Below are 9,266 nucleotides of genomic sequence, written 5' to 3' on the forward strand. Positions count from 1 at the left end.
CGAGTTTCTATTCAAAGATCGACTTAAGGTCGGGTTATCACCAGGTAAGGGTTAGGGAAGAGGATGTTCCCAAGACCGCCTCTCGAACGCGCTACGGGCACTATGAGTTTTTGGTCATGCCGTTTGGATTGACCAATGCACCAGCGGTTTTTATGGATCTCATGAACCGCGTATGCAAGCCATATCTTGACAAGTTCGTTATAGTGTTTATTGATGATATCTTAGTTTATTCCAAGAACAAGGAAGATCACGAGCGTCACCTACGTCTCATCTTGGAACTTTTGAGAAGGGAACAATTGTATGCGAAATTCTCTAAGTGCGACTTTTGGATTCGAGAAGTGCATTTCCTTGGGCATGTTGTTAACGAGAAAGGGATACATGTGGATCCTGCGAAGGTGGATGCAGTCAAGAATTGGGCGGCACCAAAGACTCCGTGTGAGGTGCGTCAATTTCTTGGTCTTGCTGGATACTATCGAAGGTTTATTAAGGACTTCTCGAAAATCTCGCAACCTCTCACCTCACTGACACAGAAGAACACGGCGTACTCTTGGGGAACGAAGCAGGAAGAGGCTTTTCAGTTGTTAAAACAGAAACTTTGCAGTGCACCAATCTTGTCGTTACCAGTGGGTACTGAAGACTTTGTGGTTTATTGTGATGCTTCGATTCAGGGTCTCGGTTGTGTGTTGATGCAACGCGAGAAGGTAATAGCTTATGCTTCTCGTCAGCTGAAGGTGCACGAGAAGAACTACACGACGCACGACTTGGAGTTAGGAGCGGTGGTGTTTGCGTTGAAGATTTGGAGGCACTATCTGTACGGTACCAAATGCACCATCTACACCGACCATAGAAGTCTCCAGCACATCTTCGACCAGAAAGAGTTGAATATGCGACAACGACGATGGGTGGAATTATTGAACGATTATGAATGTGCCATCAAGTACCATCCGGGCAAGGTGAACGTTGTAGCTGACGCCCTCAGCAGAAAGGATAATGCACCTAGGCGCGTGCGAGCATTGCAACTCACGATTCAGTCCAATCTCCCTTCCCAGATACGGGATGCTCAGTTAGAAGCATTGAAACCAGAGAATGTTCGAGCTGAAGCTTTACGTGGCTCGAGACAACGACTAGAACAAAAGGGAGACGGCGCCTACTACGTAATTGGACACATTTGGGTTCCACTCTTTGGCAACTTACGGGAACTTGTAATGGAAGAGGCACACAAATCACGCTACTCTGTACATCCCGGATCAGATAAGATGTACCACGACCTGAAAACTACCTACTGGTGGCCCAGCATGAAGGCTCATATAGCAACCTACGTAAGCAAATGTCTAACCTGTGCTAAAGTCAAAGCAGAACATCAAAAGCCCTCGGGTCTACTGCAGCAACCGGAGATACCCACATGGAAGTGGGAACAGATCGCTATGGATTTCGTAACAGGATTACCCAGAACTGTCACACCCCAACCGATGGCGGAAACATCGGGATGAGACGAACAAATTGCTCAAAACAACATAACACTATTGTGACAATATGAATTAATTGATTTCATTAAACCTCAAAATGGGATACATAGTTCCAAATAAATAAACATAACATTTAACAATAATCAAAATGCTAAGTGGGTTTCTAATGTCCAGCCTAGCTCGATTCTTGTTTTCTTGATCATTCAACCTGCAATATGTATTAAAATAAATCAACAAAAGCATGTTGGCGAGTATACAAGTTTTCATACATAGCATAGTACGTGTTTAAAATGTTTACTCATATCCAAATGTGAAATACAATATCATGTAAACAGTATATACTCGAAACGATGTTACTCTATGTGCCCAAACCAAAGTTTAACGCAATTAAAGTGTACCCAAACGAGTTTGAGTATGTTTGACATAGTTTAAACCTAACAATACCTGCTCATAGAACAGGAGGGGCGTTTCTCAACCTATAGCGCTACCATTGTTAGGGGAGGCTTGTACGAAGTTAATGAACACATAGTCATTAGGTGTTTACAGTAGCATAACATGTCTAACATGATTAAAATGTATCACATAGAGTAAGGATAGAGTGTGCATAAAATGTTTAATGTGTTGTGATGTTTGATATGTAATACATATTGCACCCAAAAGTGTAAAACGAAAATGAGTCATGTATACTCACCTTGGAGTGCGTTGCGTATTTCTTGGAAAGAGATTATGAGGATTGTTCCAAGTGTCGTTGCACAAGAGAATTACCCTATTAATTTTGAGGATTTGATTAATATTGGAAATTTAGGGATTGTTTAATTAACAAGGCAAAAATTATATTAACATTTCTAAAATGGGATAATAATAACATGCCTTATTTTATATATCTTGTATTTTATAAAAATAAATGACATTTTATTTATAAATAAGTAAATCACAATAATTATTGATTTTTATATATTATTATAATAATATTTCTGATTTAAATAAATAACAACAATTTCTGATTAAAAATAAAAAATATAAATTCTGAAATAAATAATACAAATTCTGATTTAAAATAATTAATATAGATTCTGTTTTAATAATTTATATCAGATTTAAAATATAAAAGAAATAAATCTGTTTTATTAATTATAACTATATGAATAAAACTGTTTTGCATAATATTATAAATAATTCTGTTTTTATAATAATATTTATATTAATAATCTGTTATAATAATAATCTGTTTTATAATAGAATAATAATATTAATAATAATAGTAATAATAACCAATACAGTAACTAACAAAAAAAAAGGAAAGAAAGAAAGAAGGTCGGAGGGGGAGTTACCGACCGGTCGTCTTCTCCGGCGAGGTCGCCTTCTCCGGCAACTGAAGGTCTTCTCCGGCGAATGCTTCGGTCACTCCGGCGGCTTCAGGTTATCCCGGCGAGGTCCAAAGGTTCCGGTGACGTCTCCGGTGAGGGGCTTGGCTTTCGGCGGGTCGTTAACAGAGAGTGAAGGGTATGTGGTGTTCGAACCGTGTTGGTGTGAGTTTGTGAGGAAACGAGGTCTCGGTTTATATAGGGGGAATCGATGTCGGATTAAAATGGAAACGGTTCCGAAATACGGAAACCGAATCAATCCGGTTAATGGCAATGATGTTGATTGTTTGATTGGCAATCAAGAATGATAATAAGGAAAAAGATGGGAGAAATCGGAAATAAATCACGAATGGAAAGGAAGGTTGACTGAGAAGAAAGGAATACGCGTGATGTTTGGCGGCAAGCTTCTGTTTTAAACAAAAATTCAGCGTGGAAACTGGATATATATGGAAACGGAGAAGCTTTGATTAACAAAAGTCACAGCTGTTGGAGTGGTTGTTGTGCGCGGCCTGATCCGGGTAGACGCAGGTTCGATACCTGCTGTCTCCCTTCTTTTTATTTTTTTTGATTCCTAACTGAGCTAACTGAGTTTCTTAACTCAGTTAGTTGGTTCCTTTATAAAGCTAACAAAGTTAGACTTAACTTGGTTAAATTCAATGTTATAAAGGTTTAACTAACTTAGTTAGCTTAAACTAACTTAAATCTAAAAAAAATATTTTATTTAATTATTTAATTTTAATTATTAATTTATTTATTTAAAATACTAATAAAATAGTATAAAATCATTTTAACCCAAATTTTGGTATTTCAACCGAATTAACGTACGAATTCCCAATTTTCGTACGGTTTAGGGTAATCTCTTGGCAGCGATGAATTTAAGAGCTGAGATTTAGATGGAATTTCACTGTTTTTACGTGCTTAACATAGTTTCAACGTGTAATTTCACGACATAGAAATCAAGCAAACATGTGATTAAAATAATGCATTTTTCGTTATGATTCAAGTCTCGAAATGAAATTGGGAATAAACGAGAGTACAAACTACTGAATTGGAAAGTACAAGTCATCAAGCTATAAATAGAAAGTTCAAAAACGCGAGGCGTTACAGTCTCCCCTACTTTAGGAGATTTCGTCCTCGAAATCAAGATGAAACTTTTGAAAAGATTATATCTAAAGGTTTATAAAATGAGACTTTGATCATAAGGTTTTTATTTAGGAAAATTGGTTTCATGAATGCATCACATAGCACATTGTCTTTCACATTGTTGTTCACATAAAATGAATGAAATGTCATAGATTTTCACATAGTATAACATGTATAATGAAATCATAATAAATTTAATTTGTTCACGAGGGAGTATCATTAATTGTTTTAGGTTACGACAATAGTGCGAAATGTGTCTCCTAGCTAGGAATGAACAAAAACGCTCAAACGTAAAACACATAGTAATTGAGGATGCATAAAAAGAGATTTAACGTAAATTATGGATTGTCACGGAACGTAACATATGACACTTCCAAAGTGAATCGAAGACCTTCTCGAATTAAGGAAACGTGTTTTGGCCTAATAGGTATTAGTACTCTCATCGATGGTCCCCAGGTAGGCAACGGGTCCTTAATGGATTTATACGAATGCCAAACCTAGACAGGACGTCCCGACTACCGGTACCTAACCCTTCCAGTTACTACACGTCCTTAATCGAGTGGGAAATCGAGACTTTGGCGAGAGCGAAAATCGAGGAGTGGGATTAGTTAAACAAGATGCGAGTATCACCTCTAACTTGATAACGTCGTACCCTAACGTGGTTGGTACTTATCAAAAGATAAGGGTCCACTAGAGTATGAAGTGGAAAACTCCCATCAAGGTTTGGATATCACTCCTAACTTGAGGGTAGATTTCGTGCAAAAATCAAAGTATAGCTGAGTGAAAATCATCTCCAAGTGTGGGAATCACCCCTATCTTGATAAGTCATTTCAATTGTGTTGTAAGAGTGTCTTCAAAGCTCCCAAGTGTGTATTGTGTTAGCCTTAGGAAAGGCATGTATAATTTAGAAGTCCAAAAGAAAGTAGAGAGAAGCAAGGAAGATAGAAAGGAAGTTGTTTTAAGCAACACATAGTGAAAAAGCTCCTAAACTATAGACTAGGCAAGGCATTCCTAATTCCCTATGGCTCTGATACCAATCTGGTATCAGAGTACTCCTACTATAGACTAGGCAAAAGTAAGGCAATCCTACCTAATTCCCTATAGTTATGGCTCTGATACCAATCTGGTATCAGAGTACTCCTACTATAGACTAGGGAAAACTAAGGCAATCTTACCCAATTCCCTATAGTTATGGCTCTGATACCAATCTGTCACACCCCAACCGATGGCGGAAACATCGGGATGAGACGAACAAATTGCTCAAAACAACATAACACTATTGTGACAATATGAATTAATTGATTTCATTAAACCTCAAAATGGGATACATAGTTCCAAATAAATAAACATAACATTTAACAATAATCAAAATGCTAAGTGGGTTTCTAATGTCCAGCCTAGCTCGATTCTTGTTTTCTTGATCATTCAACCTGCAATATGTATTAAAATAAATCAACAAAAGCATGTTGGCGAGTATACAAGTTTTCATACATAGCATAGTACGTGTTTAAAATGTTTACTCATATCCAAATGTGAAATACAATATCATGTAAACAGTATATACTCGAAACGATGTTACTCTATGTGCCCAAACCAAAGTTTAACGCAATTAAAGTGTACCCAAACGAGTTTGAGTATGTTTGACATAGTTTAAACCTAACAATACCTGCTCATAGAACAGGAGGGGCGTTTCTCAACCTATAGCGCTACCATTGTTAGGGGAGGCTTGTACGAAGTTAATGAACACATAGTCATTAGGTGTTTACAGTAGCATAACATGTCTAACATGATTAAAATGTATCACATAGAGTAAGGATAGAGTGTGCATAAAATGTTTAATGTGTTGTGATGTTTGATATGTAATACATATTGCACCCAAAAGTGTAAAACGAAAATGGGTCATGTATACTCACCTTGGAGTGCGTTGCGTATTTCTTGGAAAGAGATTATGAGGATTGTTCCAAGTGTCGTTGCACAAGAGAATTACCCTATTAATTTTGAGGATTTGATTAATATTGGAAATTTAGGGATTGTTTAATTAACAAGGCAAAAATTATATTAACATTTCTAAAATGGGATAATAATAACATGCCTTATTTTATATATCTTGTATTTTATAAAAATAAATGACATTTTATTTATAAATAAGTAAATCACAATAATTATTGATTTTTATATATTATTATAATAATATTTCTGATTTAAATAAATAACAACAATTTCTGATTAAAAATAAAAAAATATAAATTCTGAAATAAATAATACAAATTCTGATTTAAAATAATTAATATAGATTCTGTTTTAATAATTTATATCAGATTTAAAATATAAAAGAAATAAATCTGTTTTATTAATTATAACTATATGAATAAAACTGTTTTGCATAATATTATAAATAATTCTGTTTTTATAATAATATTTATATTAATAATCTGTTATAATAATAATCTGTTTTATAATAGAATAATAATATTAATAATAATAGTAATAATAACCAATACAGTAACTAACAAAAAAAAAAGGAAAGAAAGAAAGAAGGTCGGAGGGGGAGTTACCGACCGGTCGTCTTCTCCGGCGAGGTCGCCTTCTCCGGCAACTGAAGGTCTTCTCCGGCGAATGCTTCGGTCACTCCGGCGGCTTCAGGTTATCCCGGCGAGGTCCAAAGGTTCCGGTGACGTCTCCGGTGAGGGGCTTGGCTTTCGGCGGGTCGTTAACAGAGAGTGAAGGGTATGTGGTGTTCGAACCGTGTTGGTGTGAGTTTGTGAGGAAACGAGGTCTCGGTTTATATAGGGGGAATCGATGTCGGATTAAAATGGAAACGGTTCCGAAATACGGAAACCGAATCAATCCGGTTAATGGCAATGATGTTGATTGTTTGATTGGCAATCAAGAATGATAATAAGGAAAAAGATGGGAGAAATCGGAAATAAATCACGAATGGAAAGGAAGGTTGACTGAGAAGAAAGGAATACGCGTGATGTTTGGCGGCAAGCTTCTGTTTTAAACAAAAATTCAGCGTGGAAACTGGATATATATGGAAACGGAGAAGCTTTGATTAACAAAAGTCACAGCTGTTGGAGTGGTTGTTGTGCGCGGCCTTATCCGGGTAGACGCAGGTTCGATACCTGCTGTCTCCCTTCTTTTTATTTTTTTTGATTCCTAACTGAGCTAACTGAGTTTCTTAACTCAGTTAGTTGGTTCCTTTATAAAGCTAACAAAGTTAGACTTAACTTGGTTAAATTCAATGTTATAAAGGTTTAACTAACTTAGTTAGCTTAAACTAACTTAAATCTAAAAAAAATATTTTATTTAATTATTTAATTTTAATTATTAATTTATTTATTTAAAATACTAATAAAATAGTATAAAATCATTTTAACCCAAATTTTGGTATTTCAACCGAATTAACGTACGAATTCCCAATTTTCGTACGGTTTAGGGTAATCTCTTGGCAGCGATGAATTTAAGAGCTGAGATTTAGATGGAATTTCACTGTTTTTACGTGCTTAACATAGTTTCAACGTGTAATTTCACGACATAGAAATCAAGCAAACATGTGATTAAAATAATGCATTTTTCGTTATGATTCAAGTCTCGAAATGAAATTGGGAATAAACGAGAGTACAAACTACTGAATTGGAAAGTACAAGTCATCAAGCTATAAATAGAAAGTTCAAAAACGCGAGGCGTTACCCAGAACTCAGGCTGGGAACGACACTATTTGGGTGATTGTTGATCGCCTCACGAAATCAGCACACTTCTTAGCAATCAAGGAAACGGACAAGTTTTCTCAATTGGCAGCAATCTACCTTAAGGAAGTGGTTTCTAGGCATGGAGTGCCAACTTCTATCATTTCAGACCGTGATCCGCGTTTCACTTCAGAGTTATGGCAGTCTATGCATAAATCGTTCGGTTCCCAACTCGACATGAGTACCGCTTATCACCCGCAGACGGATGGTCAAAGTGAGCGCACCATCCAAACACTCGAAGATATGCTTCGGGCATGCGTACTCGACTTTGGAAAAGGGTGGGAGAAGCACCTACCGTTGATAGAATTCTCCTACAACAACAGCTACCATTCAAGCATTAAGGCAGCTCCGTTCGAAGCACTGTACGGACGGAAATGTCGCTCACCTCTCTGTTGGCATGAGGTGGGTGACAGCCAGATCACAGGACCTGAGTTTGTCCTTGAAGCATCAGAAAGCATCGTGCAGATCAAAAATCGTATGGCCGCAACCCGTGATCGTCAGAAAAGCTACGCTGGCAAGCGTAGTAAACCACTGGAATTTGAAGTTAATGACCGTGTTATGTTAAAGGTTTCACCCTGGAAGGGTGTGGTGCGTTTTGGAAAACGCGGCAAATTAAACCCTCGTTATGTAGGACCCTTCAAAATTGTGGAACGGATTGGAAAGGTGGCCTACAGATTGGAATTACCGGCTGAGTTGGGTAATGTCCATGATGTATTTCACGTATCGCAGCTAAAGAAGTGTTTGGTTGACGAAACACTAGTAGTACCATTCCAAGAGCTAAAGATAGATGACAAATTGCAGTTTGTCGAAGAACCAATTGAGATTATGGATCGGGAAGTTAAAGTTCGTAAACACAGCCGTATACCGATTGTGAGAGTTCGTTGGAACTCAAGACGTGGTCCAGAGTTCACGTGGGAACGCGAGGACCAGATGAAACTTAAGTATCCACATTTGTTCCCCGAAGACCAGTCAAAACCTAGTAAACCTGGCGTTGACGCAACTAGTGAATTTCGGGACGAAATTCCCATTCAAGTTGGGGAGGATGTGACACCCCAGGAAAACCAGCAAATGACATAACTTACCTAGCTTTAACTTATCTAGCTTTCTCAGTGAGTGCGTACCAAATTTCGGGACGAAATTTCTTTTTAGTTGGGGATACTGTGACAACTCGTAATTTGAACCTACTTTCTGTAACGCTACGTGCTTACGTGAGCTACTTTAATTGAATGAATGCATGTTACGTGATATGTGTGGATATTGTATGTTACGAATTATATGCTTATACGTATGTTGCTTGAACTAAACCCACACGACATGGATCAATCACACAAGGCCATTTGGGCCGTAAACTTTGTAATCGGAACCAAGGGGCAACCCAAGTGGGGGTTCGGCCCATCCCTCTTTGAGTGTTTAACAACTAGGGTGTTAGTAACCTTTGCACACTTTGGCAAGATCATTCTCACACAAGAAACCCTAGACCTCTCTCTCTCTCTCTCTCGTTGCTTGAAACCCGACGGCACCAAGGAGCATTCTTGTTCGGATCA

At 37.5% G+C, this 9,266-nt stretch overlaps 2 long non-coding RNA genes across 2 annotated transcripts; both read right to left on the minus strand.

Annotated features, from left to right (window-relative positions):
* Positions 1 to 1,508: 1,508 nt before the first annotated feature.
* LOC110938521 lies at positions 1,509 to 3,153 on the minus strand. The gene is made up of 3 exons (XR_002591453.2): positions 2,802 to 3,153; positions 2,158 to 2,232; positions 1,509 to 1,674 (listed from the first exon to the last, which is right to left on the minus strand). It is a non-coding gene; the product is annotated as an uncharacterized LOC110938521 (long non-coding RNA).
* A 2,084-nt stretch (positions 3,154 to 5,237) lies between these two features.
* LOC110938522 lies at positions 5,238 to 6,884 on the minus strand. Its single transcript, XR_002591454.2, has 3 exons — positions 6,533 to 6,884; positions 5,887 to 5,961; positions 5,238 to 5,403 (listed from the first exon to the last, which is right to left on the minus strand). It is a non-coding gene; the product is annotated as an uncharacterized LOC110938522 (long non-coding RNA).
* Positions 6,885 to 9,266: the final 2,382 nt, after the last annotated feature.

Source organism: Helianthus annuus, chromosome 5 (assembly GCF_002127325.2).
Source record: "Helianthus annuus cultivar XRQ/B chromosome 5, HanXRQr2.0-SUNRISE, whole genome shotgun sequence".
Classification (NCBI taxonomy): Eukaryota; Viridiplantae; Streptophyta; class Magnoliopsida; order Asterales; family Asteraceae; genus Helianthus; species Helianthus annuus.